The sequence below is a fragment of the Erinaceus europaeus genome, chromosome 13 (genome assembly GCF_950295315.1).
Source record: "Erinaceus europaeus chromosome 13, mEriEur2.1, whole genome shotgun sequence".
In the NCBI taxonomy this organism is placed as follows: domain Eukaryota; kingdom Metazoa; phylum Chordata; class Mammalia; order Eulipotyphla; family Erinaceidae; genus Erinaceus; species Erinaceus europaeus.
Window position 1 is genome coordinate 46,990,185 of NC_080174.1, and position 19,944 is coordinate 47,010,128.

The following is a 19,944-nucleotide window of genomic DNA, read 5'->3' on the forward strand; positions in this document are numbered from 1 at the left end:
AAAGGCCTTTCATTCTGTTATCCATTTTCAAGGTCCAGGTAAACTCACAGAAATTTTGCATTAATTTCTTCCCTTAAATCAGAAAAGGGCAACAGATCTCCCCAAACCTCTCAGGGCTCCAAGGGATTCAGGAAGGAAGGAAGTTCACGGTCACCTTTGAATTAAGACAATGAGAGCACCTGAGGGTTTCCTGGTAAGTAGAGGTGACTCAAACAGGACTTTTTGCAACTTTGTACTCTTTTTCTCCAGTAAAATTGATATGGGCTCTGGGACTTGCCCAAGCAAAATCAAACTGGTTTGTGGTTTAAAGTGTATGACAACCCCTCCCTGGGAGAAGCCATACAATTAGTTATATTCTTTTTTTTTTTTTTTTTTGCCTCTAGTCACTGGACTTGGTGCTGGCACTATGAAACCACTGCTCCTGGCAGTCACCTCCCCCCATCATTTTGTTAGATAGGACAGAGAGAAATTAAGAGGACAGGAGAGGTAGAGAGGGAGAGAGATACCTACAGACCTGCTTCACCACTTGAGAAGCATCCCTGATGCAGGTGGGGAGTGAGGGCAAACCCAGGTCCTTGCACGATTCTTTGCGTGTAGAACTATGTGTTCTTCTTCTTTTTTTTTTTTTTTTAAGCTTTTATTTATTTATGAGAAAGATAGGAGGAGAGAGAAAGAACCAGACATCATTGTGGCACATGTGCTGCTGGGGATCAAATTCGGGGCCTCGTGCTTGAGAGTCCAAAGCTTTATCACTGCACCACCTCCTGGATACAGCACTATGTGTTCTTAACTGGGTGTGCCACTGCTGTGCCCTTCAGCCATATTCCTTTGACTTTGATTGGACCAAGTCAGAACCTTGACTGGACAAAAGTGACCAGTGGAATCTGTGCAGTGAAGCCCTCCTGACCTCTGGCCATCTTTCTTCTTATCATCATTTAAAAAAAAAATCATGTGGAGTATTGCACCAAACTAAAAGACTGAGAGGGAAGTGTAGATTTTCAATTCCACTGTCGGGGAGTGGTGGTAGGGACACAGCTCTTTGGTGGTGGGAATGGTGTTAATTTATACTTATATTAACTTATAAACCACTATTCAACATGTCAGAGGGAAAATAGATTGAATATGTTGAGTTCTTTAAAAGCATAGATTTCAGTTCTGATTGTATATTCCTTTAGTCTAAGCACTTAATGTTTCAGATTTGTGAACTGATTGAATTTGGACATTGGGATTAAATTGTTAAGGCATTTCTAATAATAACTATTTAAAAATATTTTATTTTATTTTTGAGAGAGATGCAGAAAGAGGAAGACACAGAGTGAAACACCAGAGCACTGCACAGCTCTGGCTTATTGTGGTGTGGGGGATTGAACCTGCGACTTCAGAGCCTCAGGCATGAGAGTCTCTTTGCATAACCATTATGCTATCTACCCCCGCCCAATAACTTTTTTTAAAATACTAAATAATCTATAACCTTAGACCAGGTAGATCAGAAGCAACCAGTCCTGTCAATATCTAAGACATAGTTATTTGTAAATAGCATTAAATGACATCAATCACGGTGAGGGCATGTATGGTACAGTAAATCCTAACCACGGCATTTTCAAAGTAAACCAAGTTCCCAAATAACTTGGATATAATAATAACTATCTATTGCCTTCTTAAACTCTATGACAGAAAGAACCTTCCTCATTCTCTCTAAACTGTATTTTTCCTAGTCTGGGAACCTCTGGGACTTTGCTTGTATTTCTTCATGTTTCTCCTTTTGATCTCCTACACTGTGCTACTGCCTCTGCTGACCTCAACTAAATCAATGCAACCGGTGCCACCATGCCACATTTCACTTCAGACTGTATCCAGAAACGCCAAACTTGATATGTCAGCTCTCCAACTCCAATCATCTGGTGAGACCTTTCCTAACACATGGGACTTCTTAGTTTCATTTCAAATGGCTCATTTCCTGGTGAAGTTACAGACCCTGGATGTAGGCTAGGACCTAAGGGACAGGGTACATGTGCACATGTATTCATAAGTTAGGGGCAACTACATAGTTCAAAGTAAAAGTGCTCAATAAATTGAGTCTAATGTGAGTAGACTTAAACTCGATAAGTGCAGCAAGTAGAGCCAAAGAAGACACCATAAGATACCTAGTCAATATTTACTACTTAGGCCTAGACACCCTCCTCATCTACTTCCTGTTTCACTTTCCTTAATCACTTTGAGTCTGACCTTGTCAGATAAAGTAAGGACTGCAAAAGTTGGATAAAGGCAAGAGACTGACATACTTTAAGGTGGCCTTTTTGGTTAATGCCAGGTCACTCCATCATATGGATTCTCTAGTCAGAGAATCCTTGGATTCCCACAAATATAAGATGGGCCTAGACCTTTCTCCACCATCATTGGTCACTTCTATCAGGAATGTCATCACAAGCTCTCTTTTGGGTCTCTCTAGGACCTTGCTCTCATTGTAGAGCAGCAATGGTAGGGACTTCCCCACTCTTCAAAGGAAGGCTGGTCAACATACTTAGCCATTTGAGGAAGACTGGTCCTGAAATGAGTGCAGCCTAGAATGTTCCTAGCTATGATTATGGAATGTGAGCTCAGACTGACAGGGACTCAGAGGTTATACAGGTTTCTGTGCTAAATATGCATAGATATGGCCTCTAGGTCAGACTGATGGCTTAACAGTTAATGGTATTTATATACTTACCTCATATTTGGGAGAGCTACTCTCAGCCCTAATTGAACTTTCTAGTCCTATTCTCAACTCTGATACCATCTTCCCAGACAATATTTTTAGCCCACTTGCATGTTAGCTATAGGGATCAGGCAAAAATTACTAAAGTCATGGGCCCCTTGACTTTACCTAAAACATACTTAAAATGGACTTCATACCTTCTTCCTACATGAAGACCCCTAGTTTCATCTGTTCTATTCCTGACTTTGGGTTCCTGTTTATTAAACAACTTGTCCTGCTTTATATCTTACTGCCTTTGAGTCACCAACTTGCAGATGCTACCATGATGTCAGCCTGACTTCCCTAGGCAGATGACCTCCCAAGAGACCTAACCCACTAGGAAAGAGAAACAGTGTGGGGGTATGGATTGACCTGCCCACTTCCATGTCCAGCAGAGAAGCAATTACAGAAGCCAGACTTCCTACCTTCTGCACTCCATAAAGAATTTTGGTGTATACTCTCAAGAGAGGGATAAAGAATAGGGAAGCTTCCAATGGAGGGGATGGGACATGGATGGGACAAGGAACGCTGGTGGTGGGAACTGTATGGAATTGTACCCCTGTTATCTTACACTCTTGTTAATTATTATTGAATCACTAATAAAAAAGTAATCATGTCCTTGATGCTGTTTTCTCTGCCATTTTTTAAAATTAAATTATTTTTTATATTTATTTATTTATTTTTCCTTTTGCTGCCCTTGTTTTTTATTGTTGTTGTAGTTATTATTGTTGTTATTGATGTCATCATTGTTAGATAGGACAGAGAGAAATGAAGAGAGGAGGGGAAGACAGAGGGGGAGAGAAAGACAGACACCTGCAGACCTGCTTCACCACTTGTGAAGTGACTGCCCTGCAAGTGGGGAGCTGGGGGCTCAAACCAGAATTCTTACGCGGGTCCTGGCGCTTCATGCCACATGCGCTTAACCCGCTGCACTACCGCTAGACTCCCCTCTGCCATTTTCTTACATGTGATGTCTGATTACGTATGACTGTTATGTTCCCCAACTGCATGTACCTATCCCTCCCCTTCATAAATATTCATGATTTTCTGGAAAGCTGCTAAATATGCAGATTACGTCACTTGAACTGTACTCTGTATAACATCAGACCCCCACTCACTCTTCTTTTTTTTTTTTTTAAAGATTTATTTATTTATTTATGAGAAAGATAGGAGGAGAGAGAGAAAGAGCCAGACATCACTCTGGTACATGTGCTGCCGGGGACTGAATTCAGGACCTCATGCTTGAGAGTCTAGTTCTTTAGCCACTACTCCACTTCCCGGACCACCCCACTCACTCTTCTTTGGAGTTTGCTTTGAAGTTGGTGCTGTCAAGACAAGTCTCCCAACTTGAGTCATTTCTTTTTCTTTCTTTTTTTTTTTTCATTTCTTTATTGGGGGATTAATGGTTTGCAGTTGACAGCAAAATGGAGTCATTTTCAAGCCAATAGTGCTGTACTTGTCTCTGTAACCATTTCTGTGAATTCCTTGATACCTGACACTCTGAAAGGTCTCTCAACCCTGAATGAGGCTTTTGCCTGCCTGGCCCTTGGATTCCACTTCAAAGAGAAGCCAGAGTGAAGATCCATATGAAAAAGGTGGCCACCAAGCTGCAGACAATTTTCCAGGTCTTGATTCTGTCTTTTCTGAGACTGGACTCTTTGTGTGCATTTTCTGAAACTCCTCAATTTCCTGTCAAGAAACACTCTTTTGCCAGTAAGCACTAAGATGGTTTTTCTTGTGATCCAAAGAACTGAAAATGAACAAATGGACTGTTGGATTTTCCAGCAGGTTCCCCTTTCTTCTTTCCTTTCTTCCTTCCTTCCACCAGAGCACTGCTCATCTCTGGCTTATGGAGGTGATGGAGATTGAACCTGGGCCTCAGACCCTCAGGCATTAAAGTCTTTTTGCAGAACCATTGTGTTATCTCCCCTGAACTTTCCCAGCAGGTATTTGATGCTACAGAGTGTGTTGAATGGAGAGCCCTCTATGGTGCTCTTGCTGATTAGACTGCTCAGTGCTCAGGTTTTGGGAGCGTGAGCTGAGGGTTCACATGGTGTCTCTTAGGGCCAGGAATACAGTTCACCACGGGAGGTGCATGCTTTGTTATACTTGTGGCCTTGGTTCAAGCCATGGCGTCACATGGGAATGTTACAGCACTGAAGGAAGCTTCATTGTTGGGATGTCTCGCCCTCTGTATCTGTATATCTCTCTATCTGAAGAGAAAAGTGAGCCTCGAAGCATGAGACCACCTTGGAAGCAGTGAAAAAGGGTAGATTTTTAAGAAAGCACATTTGCAAGTTTGAACCAGCTTATTTCATTATTACCTGGTTTGGACCAGTTTGAGCTGGTTGAGTCTACCCCATTACAGAACCTGTGAGCAGAGACAAGTCTTGGCAGATGTGGACCAACTTTTGTTGTTTGAGCTGTTTTAAGTCAGCTTGAATTGGCTGCTCATCTGTCACGTTGACAGAAAGGTTTGAAGTAGAGAGGTTGGGGAAGGATGTTCAGGGTAGGAAGCAGGGAAAGGGCATCCATGCACAGAGATGATGGCATTTGGTAGAGCTGTGGTTCAATACAGTTTGATAATCTTGATTAAAATGAAAACTACACACACCCTTTGACCTTAGCTTTTCTGGGATCTATAGCTCAGAAATGAAAACACGCACAAGGAAGTATTTTAAAGGCCAATAGTTTTGTTGGCAATATTGTTCCTCATGACTAAACTAGAAGCAAGATGCATGCCCATCTAGAGAGAAAGAGGTAATCCCTAGTATGTAATGTGCCTTACAATGGCATATTACACAAGCACCATCTGTTAATCTGGAGGTATTTCATAATGTCTTATGAGAATAATAAAACACAGAGAAATGCATGTTACTGGATATGCTCCTATTTAAATTTATTTTTAACTAGAACACTGCTCATCTCTGGCTTATGATAGTGCTGGAAATTGAACCTGGGGCCTCAGAGCCTAAGGCATGAAAGTCTTTTTTTTTTATTTAATTTTTTACTTAAGAAAGGATTAATGAACAAAAACATAAGGTAGGAGGGGTACAACTCCACACAATTCCCACCACCCAATCTCCATAACCCACCCCCTCCCATGATAGCTTTCCCATTCTCTAGCCCTCTGGGAGCATGGACCCAGGGTCGTTGAGGGTTGCAGAAGGTAGAAGGTCTGGCTTCTGTAATTGCTTCCCCGCTGAACATGGGCGTTGACTGGTCGGTCCATACTCCCAGTCTGCCTCTCTCTTTCCCTAGTAAGGTGTGTCTCTGGGGAAGCTGAGCTCCAGGACACATTGGTGGGGTCTTCAATCCAGGGAAGCCTGGCCAGCATCCTAGTGGCATCTGGAACCTGGTGATTGAAAAGAGAGTTAACATACGAAGCCAAACAATTTGTTGAGCAAGAAAGTCTTTTTTTTTTCTTTTGGTGTCTGCACTATGAATCCACTGCTCCTGAAGGCCATTTTCCCCATTTTTGTTGCCCTTGTTGTTGTTGTTATTATTATTGTTGCTGGATAGGACAGAGGGAAATCAAGAGAGGAGGCGAAGACTGAGAGGGGGAGAGAAAGACAGATACCTGCAGACCTGCTTCCAGCTGTGGGCTGGAACCAGGATCCTTACACTGGTCCTTGTGCTTCACGTCACATGTGCTTAACCTGCTGCACTACCGCCCGACCCCTGGCATGAAAATCTTTTGCATAACCTTTATGATGTCTCTCCAACCCAGTTTTAAGTTTTTAAAAAAAAATATTTTAGGGGCCTGGGTGGTGGCAGAGAGCACATGTTAAAATGCACAGAGATCCTGGCTCAAGCCCCAAGTCTCCACCTGCATAGGGGAAGCAGGTGTATTTCTCTATTTTTCTCTCCCCTTTCTTCTTTCTTCTCAACTTCTCTCTGTCTCTATCCAAAATTATTAAGTAAAAAAAGTTTTTTTTTTTTTAGACAGAGAGGCAGAGAGCGAGCAAGAGAGATAGATATCACAGGATAAAAGCTTCTTTCAGTATAGTGGGGGCTAGGCTGGGCCATGCACAAGGCAAAACAGCATGCTATTTCACTTGATAACCCCCCCCTTTTTTTTTTAACCAAAGCACTGCTCAGCTCTGGCTTATGGTGGTGTGGGGGATTGAACCTGGGACATCGAAGCCTCAGGCATGAGTCTCTTTGGATAATCATTATGCTATCTACCCCTACCCACTAAACCCCCATATTTACTGAACAGAAAAACTCTGAAGCTATTTGGAGGAATCTCTACAAACTGGTTAAATCCAAACTGTTTTAGGACAGAGTGACTCATGGTTTGTTTTCTGTTTGCACTGTGCTGTGTAGAAATGATTTTCTTGCCATGTACAGGAGGCTCATGAGGGAGGCAGGTGTTTTCTCTGTTCCTCATAAAATATAAAAAAACAGAGGTGCCTTCTGATCTTGATTTCTGGGGCAGCTCTGATGCCCATTTCAGAGTCATCTATTGACCTTCCTGAGCAGGCAGTGAGAAGCAGGGAGGTGGCGAGGAAGTCAGGCCCTGTTGTTGGCTCCTTTGTGTGCAGTGTATGAGCTCATTCAGTCCTCATAACAACACTTAAAAGTACCATCTGTTAGTATTTGACAGAGGAAGATGAGAGGCATAGCAAGGTCAAGTTCAGATCATCAGCAGAGTCTGCTCAGACCACAATAGCCCTCCTGCAGAGTTCATGAAGTTTACTGCCACACATTTCAGCAGGGGCCTGAGTAAGTCCTCTACATTTTGAATTTCAATTTCCTCATCCATAAAATAGAGACAACAGTAACCTCCCCACTTGTTGTTAAAATTCGGGACGGCTCGAGCCGGCTGGGTTGGCTTCGCGGTGGTGAACAGAGACGCGGAGACAACGGCTGGGCAGGGAAGCTGTATTTCTTTATTCACGAACAACGATTCATAAACTCAGACAAACTGATCACCAAACAGAACTCTGCTGTCTCTTTGCGGCGGCGCAAGCACACTCTCTCTACTCTCGAACTCAGGAACTCTCTCTTACTCTGGAACTCTGGAACTCTCGTATTGGGGAACCCTCTGAAACTCTGGCACTCTCGAACTCAGGAACTCAGGACCCCTCCAACTCTGGCACTCTGGAACTCTCGCGGGTTCCCCCAGGGCGGGGCCAAGCGGGCCCGCGAAATTAACAGGACTGATGCAATTCTCTTGGCGGGGGAGAACTACCCAATGTAAAGCATACAACAATTCCCCCTTTTCTTTTAACTAAATGGCTACAGTATTAAGGGTGTGGGGTGAACAGAAACATATATCATACAGGCATTTTTATAAAAAGAAACTGGCACAAACATGGAGAAACATGCAAACGACAAGAACCAGTGTGCTGCTAAGGGAAGGCCTGAGGGGGCCATATCTGCCTCTGTGGGCTAAACTTTATCAGCTTAAAAAAAAACATTTCTTGCCTCTGGGGGACTACTTGCCTCGACGGGCAATTGCATGGGGGCGGGGAACGGCCTAGAGTCCCAAAGGCAGCTGGCTGCAACTTACTTACTATGAAACAAAACTTGTTATTAGCATATTTCTAAAAGAGAAGGAACTTGAGACTTCTACATATCAACAACGTCTTTTTAACCTTTTGTTACACCCATTCAAGATGGAGACACACCCTAGGTGTGGGCCGGAGAGGAAACCTCAGGCATGAGAATAATTAGCATAGCCATTGTGCGATCTACCATTTCTAATAGAGAAGGTAGTGGAGAGTTTTACATATCAACAAGTCTATTTAACCTTTTGTTTAGACCAACTTAGTTAAAATATATTGATTGTTAACTAATTTTTACCTCAGACTTTAAATGTAAGTTAATTTTATCTTTATGAGAATTACGTTGAAAACCTTTTTCATTTAACTTTGTCTAGTAAGAATTTAGCCTTAAAGTTACTGTTTACCAAACTTTAAACACACACATAAACATGGTCATTAATACACGAGGAGAGAAACCTTTGTTACGAAGACATGTCATTTTAAACACGAATTTAAATCTGTACTGTCTTAGTTGTTGGGGGGGGGGTTTCACCATCCGGAGGTGGCTTCCCGCACAGCTTCACTTTTAGGAATTGCAGGTTGCGATCTCTGCACAAATCTCTGCGTACTCCAGCTTGTCTGCCTTCAGACCGGACCGGCGGCTGGAGATCTCGTGTGCCCAGTTTCAGCAGGGAGCCCGGGGTTCCGGGAGGCCCGGGATGGTTCCAGAATTTATAGAAAGAGGGCAGGCAGGCCATCTTTGTAGAAGGCGTGGGCCTAGGTGCCCAGGGGTGGCGGCCATGATAGGCCGCCGCGGCCCTGCCCCATGGCCCTGCCATGTCTGCTGCCCTGCTCGCAGTGGCCAAGCAGCGTGGAGGGATCACGCATCTAGTGCCCTGTGCCACGCGGTGGAGAGCCGGCTCCTGTGGGCTGGCCTCGGGCTCTTGCGTGTTGGCATCGGGCTCCAGGGGCTCTTGTATGCTGGCGTCGGCCTCCTGCCGGCTGCGGGGCTGCGGGCGCGGTGCGCAGGGTTGTCTGGGCGCAGCCAGCTGGCTGGCTGTTTAACCAGGTGGAAACGGCAGCTCCGCGCCTCTCCTCCCACCCGCTGGCTCTTCCCGCTGGCTGTTCTGAGTTCGCCCGAGCGAGTGGAAACCACAGATTGGTCCAGAGATAAATGTTCCAGAAACAGCAAAACAGTCTCGTGAAGAAAGAGCAGAGACCTTTGGAGATCTCTTCACAAGCAGAAGAGAAGGCCATAGTGCATAGGTAGCCAAATTGTCTTTACTTATCTGAGAGATGCGCAGGTCAGGTCCACGTGGGCGCCATTTGTTGTTAAAATTCGGAAAGCTCTTGCTGGCAGGTTGGCTTCACGGGCGGGTAACAGAGACGCGGAGACAACGGCTGGGCAGGGAAGCTGTATTTCTTTATTCACGAACAACGATTCATAAACTAAGACAAACTAATCACCAAACAGAACTCTGCTGTCTCTTTGCGGCGGCGCAAGCACACTCTCTCTTACTCTCGAACTCAGGAACTCTCTCTTACTCTGGAACTCTGGAACTCTCGTATTGGGGAACCCTCTGAAACTCTGGCACTCTCGAACTCAGGAACTCAGGACCCCTCCAACTCTGGCACTCTGGAACTCTCGCGGGTTCCCCCGGGGCGGGGCCAAGCGGGCCCGCGAAATTAACAGGACTGATGCAATTCTCTTGGCGGGGGAGAACTACCTAATGTAAAGCATACAACACCCACTGCTACCCAGTGAGCGCATAGCCCTACCTCAACATAGAGACTTGGCTCATTGGGACTTGATCCCTGGTCTCTTCCATTTCTCTCCACCTGACCTTGTATCCCAAGGACTGACTTTGAGGACGGTAGCTTGAATTAGCTAATTATATATAATTTTATTATCATAAAGAGAGAAATAGAGCAAGAGAGGAGGAAAACTAAAGAGAGACAACTGTAACTTATTTCACCACTTGTGAAGCCTCCCCTTGCAGGTGGGGACTAGGACTCAAACCCAGGTCCTCGTGACATTTGCTGAATTGAAGCAGGGAGAAACAAGCCCCAGAAAGACCAGAACACAAGTGGGGTAGGAGTTGGTGGTCAGACTCTGCTCCCTGGGGTGTCTTTGGCAGGAGAGGGAGTGGGATTGGCCCTCTGAGATGATTCTCTCCAGTCTCCCTATCTGCATAGGCACCCCAAAAGAACTGAGTCACAGCATAAGGGTGTACCAGATTCATCCTGAGTGGTCTCTGTTCTGCTGTCTGTCCATAGAGCCCCGCTCATGACTCTGGACTCTAAACCTCCTGCGTGAGAAGGAAGAGGCCAGGCCATTAGGCTGTGGGGAGGGAGATACTTGGTCTAGGAAAGAGCTAGCTTGGTTGACATGAGTTTGTCTACAGGTCACTGAAGATAGAGCCATGAGGTAAATAAATTTATTTTTCTCCGCAGTGCATTTATATTTAATTTATTTATTTCTTTTTCAAGAATTTAAATGTACAATAAAAAAATAAAAGAGCCATGAAAGATTTATATGAAATCAGCAGATAGTAGATTGGGCCATGCTCCTCATTTTCCTGGGGTAATGATTTTCCTGTACACTTGGAGAAACTGGGAAAGAATACCACCCCCTTAGGTGCTGACGTGATTGGGCTGGAGTGAGGCTGGGCATTAGGATTTTTAATGGCTCCCTTGGTGGCTCTAAAATACAGCCAAGATGGAGACACATTACCCATATTTTTCCTCATAGGGGATATCTGCCTTATTTATGAAGTATACTTTTGTGCTATTCTTTCTTGATGAGTCACCTTATAGATTATTAGATAGCTTCTTGTTGTGACAGTTGGGTTTAGTCATTGTGAGGGTTTCAGCTGTAGGTAACAACAGCATTAACTTTGAACAATAAGGGCATTTAGTGATAGAACCTCCAGCAACTGCCCTTCCCCTCAGCATGTGACCTCCATGTTTATCCTTTTGTGGTCATGCTGAATCCTGACTGCTTGGGTCTAAATGATCTTCCCTCCAGATGTGGGCTTTTTAATTTACTTTCTTGAGGAGTTGTTGATTTACAGTCTTGTTGTCATGAGGTACAGTTCTACATCTCTTCAGGATGGATGTCAGCTTACCTCAGCCTCCTCTCAACCTTCATCTTCCTCCATTATAGGATTCTAGGTTGCCAGTTCCCCCTTAAGCCACCCACTCTGAGTCTCTGGATCTTCTATGAAAGACCTATTAAGCTCTTAAGAGCCTATCAATGTTTCATCCTGCATTATCTCTTGCTTTACCTCTTAGATCTCACTTAACACAATTCTCTGGGTTACATCCATGTTGTAGCGAAAGGGCAGATTTCATCACTTCTTATAGCTGACAAGTATCCCATTGTGTACCACAGCTTCCTTAGCCACTCATCAGTCACTGGACACTTGGGTTGGTCCCAAAGTTGGGCTATTACAAATATGTTTCAAACATACATATGTACATGGATCTTTTTGGATAGTGTTTTTTGTATTCTTTGGATAGAAGCCTAGGAAAGAAATTGTTGGATCAAGTACTAGGTCTATTTCCAGAGTTTAGATGTCTCTCTAGACTATTTTCCACAGTGTAAAAGTGTTTCCCTTTCTCCACATCCTTGTCCAGATGTGGGTTAAATGGGCATCTTCTCCAAGCTTTTTCCCATTGTCCCCAAGAACTTTTCCTTCTCTTCTGCAACACAGTGGAAAGTATGCCTCACTTAACCCCATCAAGGTTCAAATCTTTTGACTCTCTTAGAGGCCATGGACACCTGAACTGCAGGGAGGGCGTGTGTGTGTGTGTGGGGTCCAGTGGGGGGGCATTTACTGCTCAATGTCCTGTACATAGATGTTAGTACATGCCTCTTTCATGTGTGAGCAAAGTAACCAAGCAACAGCTTTCCTTAAGACCTTCCACCTATACTCCAGCCAAGTTTCTTCCTCCCCTTCCCCTCCCTTCCTCTTCCCTTACCCTCCTCTCCTCTCTTCTATCTCACTTTTTTTTTCCTCTTCTAGATAGAGAGGCAAAGAGAGATCACCTTTCCAGAGCCCTACTCCACTAGGGAAAGATAGAAACAGGTTGGGGGTATGGATTGATCTGCTAACACCCATGCCCAGCTTCTTCTTCTAGCGTTTGCCCTTCTTCCGTAGCCAGTCAACAGCATCAGGTTGAGCCTCATGTAAAGTTTCGAGACCTCCTTTGAATCTGGAGAGGTGGCAGTCGTTGACTATGTGGGTCATAGTCTGTCTGTAGCCACAGGGGCAGTTCGGGTTGTCTCTGGCTCCCCAGCGATGGAACATAGCGGCGCACCGGCCATGGCCTGTTCGATAGCGATTGAGGAGGGCCCAATCATAACGTGCTAGGTCAAAGCCAGGTTGACGCTTGCAGGGGTCTGTGATGAAGTGTTTGTTCTTTACCTCAGCTGACTGCCAACTCTGTTTCCAAGAGTCTGGAACAGAGAAGTTCAGTGTAGGCGTAGGGGACCAGATTGGATGACGAGGCGTCAAGCGTTGGACAGGGTGGGCGAAGATATCCGCGTATATTGGCAGGTCCGGTAGAGCGTAGAAGTGGGAAATGAACTTAGATGATGCCGCATCCCGACGAATATCTGGTGGGGCGATGTTGCTAAGAACTGGCAGCCATGGAACCGGGGTGGAACGGATAGTTCCAGAAATTATCCTCATGGAGGAATATAATTTGGAATCGACCAAGTGGACATGGGGGCTACGGAACCATCCTGGGGCACAGTATTCTGCAGTGGAATAGCATAATGCCAGAGATGATGATCGTAGTGTGGAAGTGCTCACGCCCCATGAGGAGCTGGCCAGTCTTGCAATGATGTTATTCCTCGCGCCCACCTTTGCTGCAGTTTTTATGAGATGTTCGTGAAATGACAGGGTGCAATCGAGAGTAACGCCAAGATAGACTGGCTGGGCTTCATGCCGGATTCTCGTATTGTCAAGCTGCACATTAAGCTCACGCGAGGCCAAGGCATGGTGTAGATGGAAAACAGATGATACCGTTTTTGCAGTGCTAGGGATTAGTCGCCATTTTTTACAGTAATCAGATATCAGAGACATGTCTTTTGTGAATGTTTCCTCGAGGATGTCAAACTTGGATGCCTGAGTTGCATAGCAGATGTCATCGGTGTAGATGAACTTCCTTGAAGAAGTTTCTGGAAGATCATTGATAAGAAGCAATTACAGAACTCCCACCTTCTGTACCCCAAAAAGAATTATGGTCCATACTCCCAAAGGTAAATGATAGAGGAAGAAAACCAGAGGACTCTGTAACCTCATTTCACCAGGACCCAAAGCATTTGTTTCCAGAAAATTTGTTTTTATACCATCAATGAAAGAGAAGTGAATTTGGAAAACACCAGAGGAAGTCAGGCGCTGTTTCTCTTATCTGAGGGAGAAGAATGAAATGAATCCAATTACAAAGAAGACTAAGGCAAGTATAAACCTATGGGACTACATCAAATTAAAAAGCTTCTTCACAGCAAAAGAAACCACTACCCAAACCAAGAGACCCCTCACAGAATGGCAGATCTTTTCATGCCATACATCAGACAAGAGTTTAATAACCAACATATATAAAGAGCTTGCCAAACTCAACAACAAGACAACAAATAACCCCATCCAAAAATGGGGGGAGGACATGGACAGAATATTCACCACAGAAGAGATCCAAAAGGCCGAGAAACACATGGAAAAATGCTGCAAGTCTCTGATTGTCAGATAAATGCAGATAAAGACAACAGTGAGATACCACTTCACTCCCGTGAGAATGTCATACATCAGAAAAGGTAACAGCAGCAAATGCTGGAGAGGGTGTGGGGGTCAAAGGAACCCTCCTACACTGCTGGTGGGAATGTCATCTGGTCCAACCTCTGTGGAGAGCAGTCTGGAGAACTCTCAGAAGGCTAGAAATGGACCCACCCTATGATCCTGCAATTCTTCTCCTGGGGATGTATCCTAGGGAACCCAACACACCCATCCAAAAAGATCTGTGTACACATATGTTCTTAGCAGCACAATTTATAATAGGCAAAACCTGGAAGCAACCCAGGTGTCGAACAACAGATGAGTAGCTGAGCAAGTTGTGGTCTATATACACAATGGAATACTACTCAGCTGTAAAAAAATGGTGACTTCACAGTTTTCAGCCGATCTTGGATGGACCTTGAAAAAATCATGTTGAGTGAAATAAGTCAGAAACAGAAGGATGAATATGGGATGATCTCACTCTCAGGCCAAAGTTGAAAAACAAGATCAGAAAAGAAAACAGAAGTAGAACCTGAAATGGAATTGGCATACCGCACCAAAGTAAAAGACTCTGGGGTGGGTGGGTGGGGAGAATACAGGTCCAAGAAGGATGACAGAGGACCTAGTGGGGGTTGTATTGTTATATGGGAATCTGGGGAATGTTATGCATGTACAAACTATTGTACTTACTGTTGAATGTAAAACATTAATTCCCCAATAATAATAAAAAAACAGCTCCACCCCCACCCCCTCGCAAGATGAGTTTACTAAGACTGTGACAAGCTCCCAGGACAGGTGCTTTGCTCAGTGCCAGATCTGCAGGTGCCTCTCTTTCGCCTCTCTCTCTCTCTCTCTCTCTCTCGCTCTCTCCCTTCCCTGTTTATTTCCTTTGATCTCTACCCAATAAATTAATTAATCAAATATAGAAAAAGGGGGAGGAGGAGGAAGAAAGGAAAGAGGAAAGGAGGAGAGGGAAGAGAAGGAAGAGGGAGGGGGAGGAGGAAAAGGAGGAAGAAGAGATGGAGGAGCAGGAAGCAAAAGAGGAAGAGAGAAGAAGAAGGAGAGGAGGAGAATGAAGGAGGAGGAGAGGGAAGGGAAGGAGAAGGAGGAGGAGGAAGACCTACCCACCTCACTCACTCACACATGATGAGGGTTTTGTAAATAAATAAATAAATAAATAAAAATAACAACAAAACAACAGGGGCAACAAAAGGGAATAAATAATAATTAATAAATATTTAAAAAAAGAAAAGAAATATATCTTGAGGTTCAGGTGCTAAAACAGCCTTACCCCTTCATGAGATTCACCTCAAGGTATTTTCTCTTTTGGAATTCAATTGTAAATGAGATTGAGGCTTTTATTTCCTTTTCCTTTGACTCCTTGTTTGCTGGTTTCTTCAGATTTATATACCTCTTTTTAATTGGTGCATGGGCAGCCAGTCAAAAGATGAATGAGGAAAAGCATTGTCCATAAAGGGGGGAGGGTAAGGAACTTGGACACACAGGGAGAATATAGGCAGAGACAGTGAATAAGGCTTGCTTTTGTTTTTATTTCTTTTTGATAGAGACAGAAAGAAATTGAGAGAGGAGAGGGAGATAGAGAAAGAAAGAGAGACACCTGAAACACTGCAGATGAGGACCAGGGCTTGAGCCTGGGTCCTTGCACATGGTAACATGTGCACTCAACTGGGTATGCCACAGCCCAGCCCAAGATTTTATTTCTTTGTTAATGAGAGAGAGAAGAAGAGAGAAAAAGAACCAGGGCATCACTCTAGTACATATGCTCCTGAGGCTTGAAGTTGGGACCTCATACTTAAGAGTCCAACACTTGATTCAATGAACTACCTCCTGGACCATGCAAGGTTCCATTAATTCCGTGAGAGAGAGAGACCAGAGCATGCACAGTACTAGGGATCGAGCTGCAGGCTTCACAGATGCAAGACTAGTGTTCCACCGGCTGACCCACCTCCCTGGCTGCAGAAAATATGACTTGTTATAACGGCCTGGAAGGTGGAGCAGTAAATAAAGCTTTGGATTCAAAAGCATGAGGTCATCTCAGGTATGTGCAACTTCACTGATTTGGAGCTGCTTTGTAATCAGTTACAAGAAGGGGGGCAGAGATAGAGACATCAGAGCTCCCTCCAATGTCATAGCACTTCCCATGAGGTGCCAGTGTTCAAACCCGGCTATGTATGGCAAGATAGGCACCCTACCCAGTGAGCTACCTCTCCAATCACTCCAGGTTTAATTTTTTTTAAAGATTTTTAATATTTATTTATTTTCCCTTTTGTTGCCCGTGTTGTTTTATTGCTGTAGTTATTGTTATTGTTATTATTGATGTCGTCATTGTTGGTTAGGACAGAGAGAAATGGAAAGAGGATGGGAAAACAGAGAGGGGGAGAGAAAGACAGACACCGGCACACCTGCTTCACTGTCTGTGAAGCGACTCCCCTGCAGGTGGGGAGCGGGGGGGGGCTTGAACCAGATTCTTATGCCAGTCCTTGCGCTTTGTGCCATGTGCGCTTAACCCGCTGCACTACCGCCCAGCTCCCCCCTCCAGGTTTAGTTTAAGCGAAACTTCTCCTCAGTTCCCTGCTCCCCTGCCCCCCCAGCCACCCCCAGTGAATAAAACATGAGTGACCACTGCATAAGGAAATTTTCTTTGCTTATCTGCCTGCCCTACTGAATGCCCACATAGTAGGTAATCTCATAGAGCCTGTTAGGTGGAGTGTTGCTTTTCTGTGCTGCCTTGGTGGCTTTCTGAGGTAATTTCACCTTGCTCTATGTAGGGAGACCATGGAAGAGAGAGGCATCTCCTCTTTTGTTTTCCAGAAAGTAGCCAGAGGTCTTTCCTCTTTCCCAGAGACCAGCTGTCTTGCTTGAGACTCCAGACACTTGTGTAGAAACCTGCAGACATTCCCAGGCTGAGAAGAGAATGCAAATGTCAGCTGGAAGTTTTGCTTCCTCATCTGTGAAAGTTGGAGATGCTGGAGCACTTTGAAGGTCTTCAACATGCAAAACGTCCAGTCTGGAGGGTTCACTCAGATGGAGGAGTGTCACTGGCTTTCATCAGGCTCTCAACAGAGCCTGAACAAGGCCCAGCTGGGGGCTAGGGCTGTGGTGTAGAGCACCCCTACCATCACACCATTACCAGCTTGAGTTGGATGAGGCATTTATGATGCTTGGACAACTGCCCCAAGAGCTCTGTCTGTAAGCTCCCATTTAACCTTTACAGGGACTCTATAAAGCAGTTGCTGTTTGCCCCTCATTTCCCAAAGCAGTGTGAATATGCTTCACATCAGGGACTCAGGGACACAGGTGCTGAGGCCAGACCAGTGTCCAAATCTGTGCTGTATCTGTGACACGTCTCAAGCAAGTCATCTACCCTCTCTAACATCAATTTCCCTTCCATAAAATGGGAACAATTACCTCCCTCCTTCCTGGCTGTGTTCACAAAAATCCCTTTTGTTCTTACTGAGTATGTGGACTGCTCCCACCCCAAGGCCAGTGGGTGAATAGGGTGGGCAGCTGTTGCTCCCGTGGGCAGGTATTGCTCCTCATGCAGTGAGGAGGGACTATCCTCTGGAATAACTCTCCAACCTCACTGCAGAGTCACCCCAGGGAACTGAGTCATGGCACAAGGGAACAACAGGTCTGTCCTGAGAGGCTGCTATTCTGCTGTCTATCAGAGGAGCCCTGAGTGTGACACTGGACTGTGACACCCAATGTTTTTGTGACCTTCAGGTATGTTACAAAACCTCCTGGGTGAGAAGAAAGAGGCTGGGCAATTGAGACTGGGGGTGTTTGGTCCTGGAGAATAGCTAACTTGGGTGATGTGAGCCCAGTCTGTAGGTTGCTGAAGAACTGCTGTGGGGAAGGGCATCTGTGAGGAAAGAGGTCTGCAGGACCGCTCTTGGAACCTTTAACTTTCCAAATATTCTAGATGCCCGACATGGTTGAGGTTTATCCAGAAAATATTTTCACATAACTAGCCTGGTGATTCTATTTCATGACTTGTCGCTTTAAGTGCCACATATTGACTGACTTTCTGTATGAAGTATAATCTTTAGTTCTGCCTCCATACTTCCCTGCAGAATATATGTAATAATGTATGTAAAATACATTAAGTCATAAATAATATGCTACATTACAATTATATTTTAAAATATAATGATTTATTATTATAAATAAGTATACTATATTACAATCTTAGTTACGTTGATGTTTAGTTCTTATTGTAACTATAGGAAATATTATTTATAGTCTTTTATATATTATTTTTCAACCATTGGGTATACTTAGTGTTTCTGTTTAGGTTAAACAGATCAAATGGGATTGTAGGCGGAACACCTATTTTTGTCCTACAGAGTCATAGCCAACGTGCTACACCAGTGACCCCTGCAGACATGCCTATTCTGATGGCACTAGAGTCCTGCCATCCACCTAGAGATGTAACTGTGCATTTCTAGGACCTGGTGCTAATATTGGGCCTTAACTGTTCTCCTGGACCTCACCTTTCCCCCTTTAAACTCAGAAATTCCATTTTTAAAATTTTATTTAGTTTCCCTTTTGTTGCCCTTGTTTTTTAATTTTTATTGTTGTTACAGTTATTGTTGTTATTGATGTTGTTGTTGTTAGATAGGACAGAGAAATGGAGAGAGGAGGGGAAGACAGAGGGGGGAGAGAAAGATAGACACCTGCAGACCTGCTTCACTGCTTGTGAAGAGCCCCTGCAGGTGGGGAGCCAGGGGCTCAAACCGGGATGCTTATGCCGGTCCTTGAGCTTTGCGCCACATGCGCTTAACCCACTGCGCTACCGCCCGACTCCTGTAGAAATTCCATTTTTAAGGGTTGGATTTACCTTCTTTATCTCTGGTGCACAGAGCACTTTGCAAAGACTCTCGTGCTCCCTTTACTGATGTGACTCTAAATACATTTCTCAGTCCTCTGAGAAGTTAGGTGGCAGATGAAATTCATCTCTGTGTGAAACCAGGGGATTTCCAACACCCAACTCCATTTATCTCATGATACCACTGAGTTCAGGGTCAGCTAATAAACCTAATAAGCATTTAGAGTCATTCTCAGATACTTCTCTCAGAATGCAGAGTATAGGAAAGTGAATTCGTGGATAAATTTGTCTCGTCTAAAATGTACGTTCCTAAGTCAGGGGGATACGCTGTGGTGCACCAGACCTGCATGTCTGAGACCCCAGAGGTCCCAGGCTCATTCCTCAGCATCACCATATGCCAGAACTGAGCAGTACTCTGGTATCTGTCTTGCTCATGAACATAAATATTGAAAATAAGCTAGAAGGATGTTTCTCTCTTTTGGGCCTAAAACCCTCAGAGTTCATAGCTATATAGATTCTCCAAGATTTTTGTTAATGTAAATGAGTGGAAATATTTAGATTATTTTGGCATGTCAGTTTTCCCCCTAAGCTTAACTTGGTAGTTGGGGTCCCCTTGGGGTGTGCAGTTAAGGTACTTGAGGCTGTGTCTTGGGATGGTGGGTGGTATGTGAGAAGACTGACAGTCACTTACAAAATGTAAAGTCCCAGGGAACACTGGGAGCTGAGTCTGGGCACCTGTGTCCTGCTGTCAGAGGAGCTCTGGGTAACCTTGGGCCAGGTCACTAAACCCACAGTGTGGTCTCTGACTGTGATACACATGGTGAACCTCTATGGACCTTTAACCTCTGCACTGGATATCCAAGGCATTAGACCTTGTAGAAATCAGTGGGAGTGTTTGACCCAGAAAAGGACATACTCAAGAACTTCCTGATACAACTATCAGACCCCTGAAGGTGTTTATGGGGCCTGAAAGGGAAGATAGAAGATCTGAAACTGGTAGTCAGGAGGATAAAAAAGATCAACTCTAAAATATGACCTTGCCTTCAGTAAGAACTGTCCAAGAACAGAGCTGGCTGCCTCAAGAGGCCA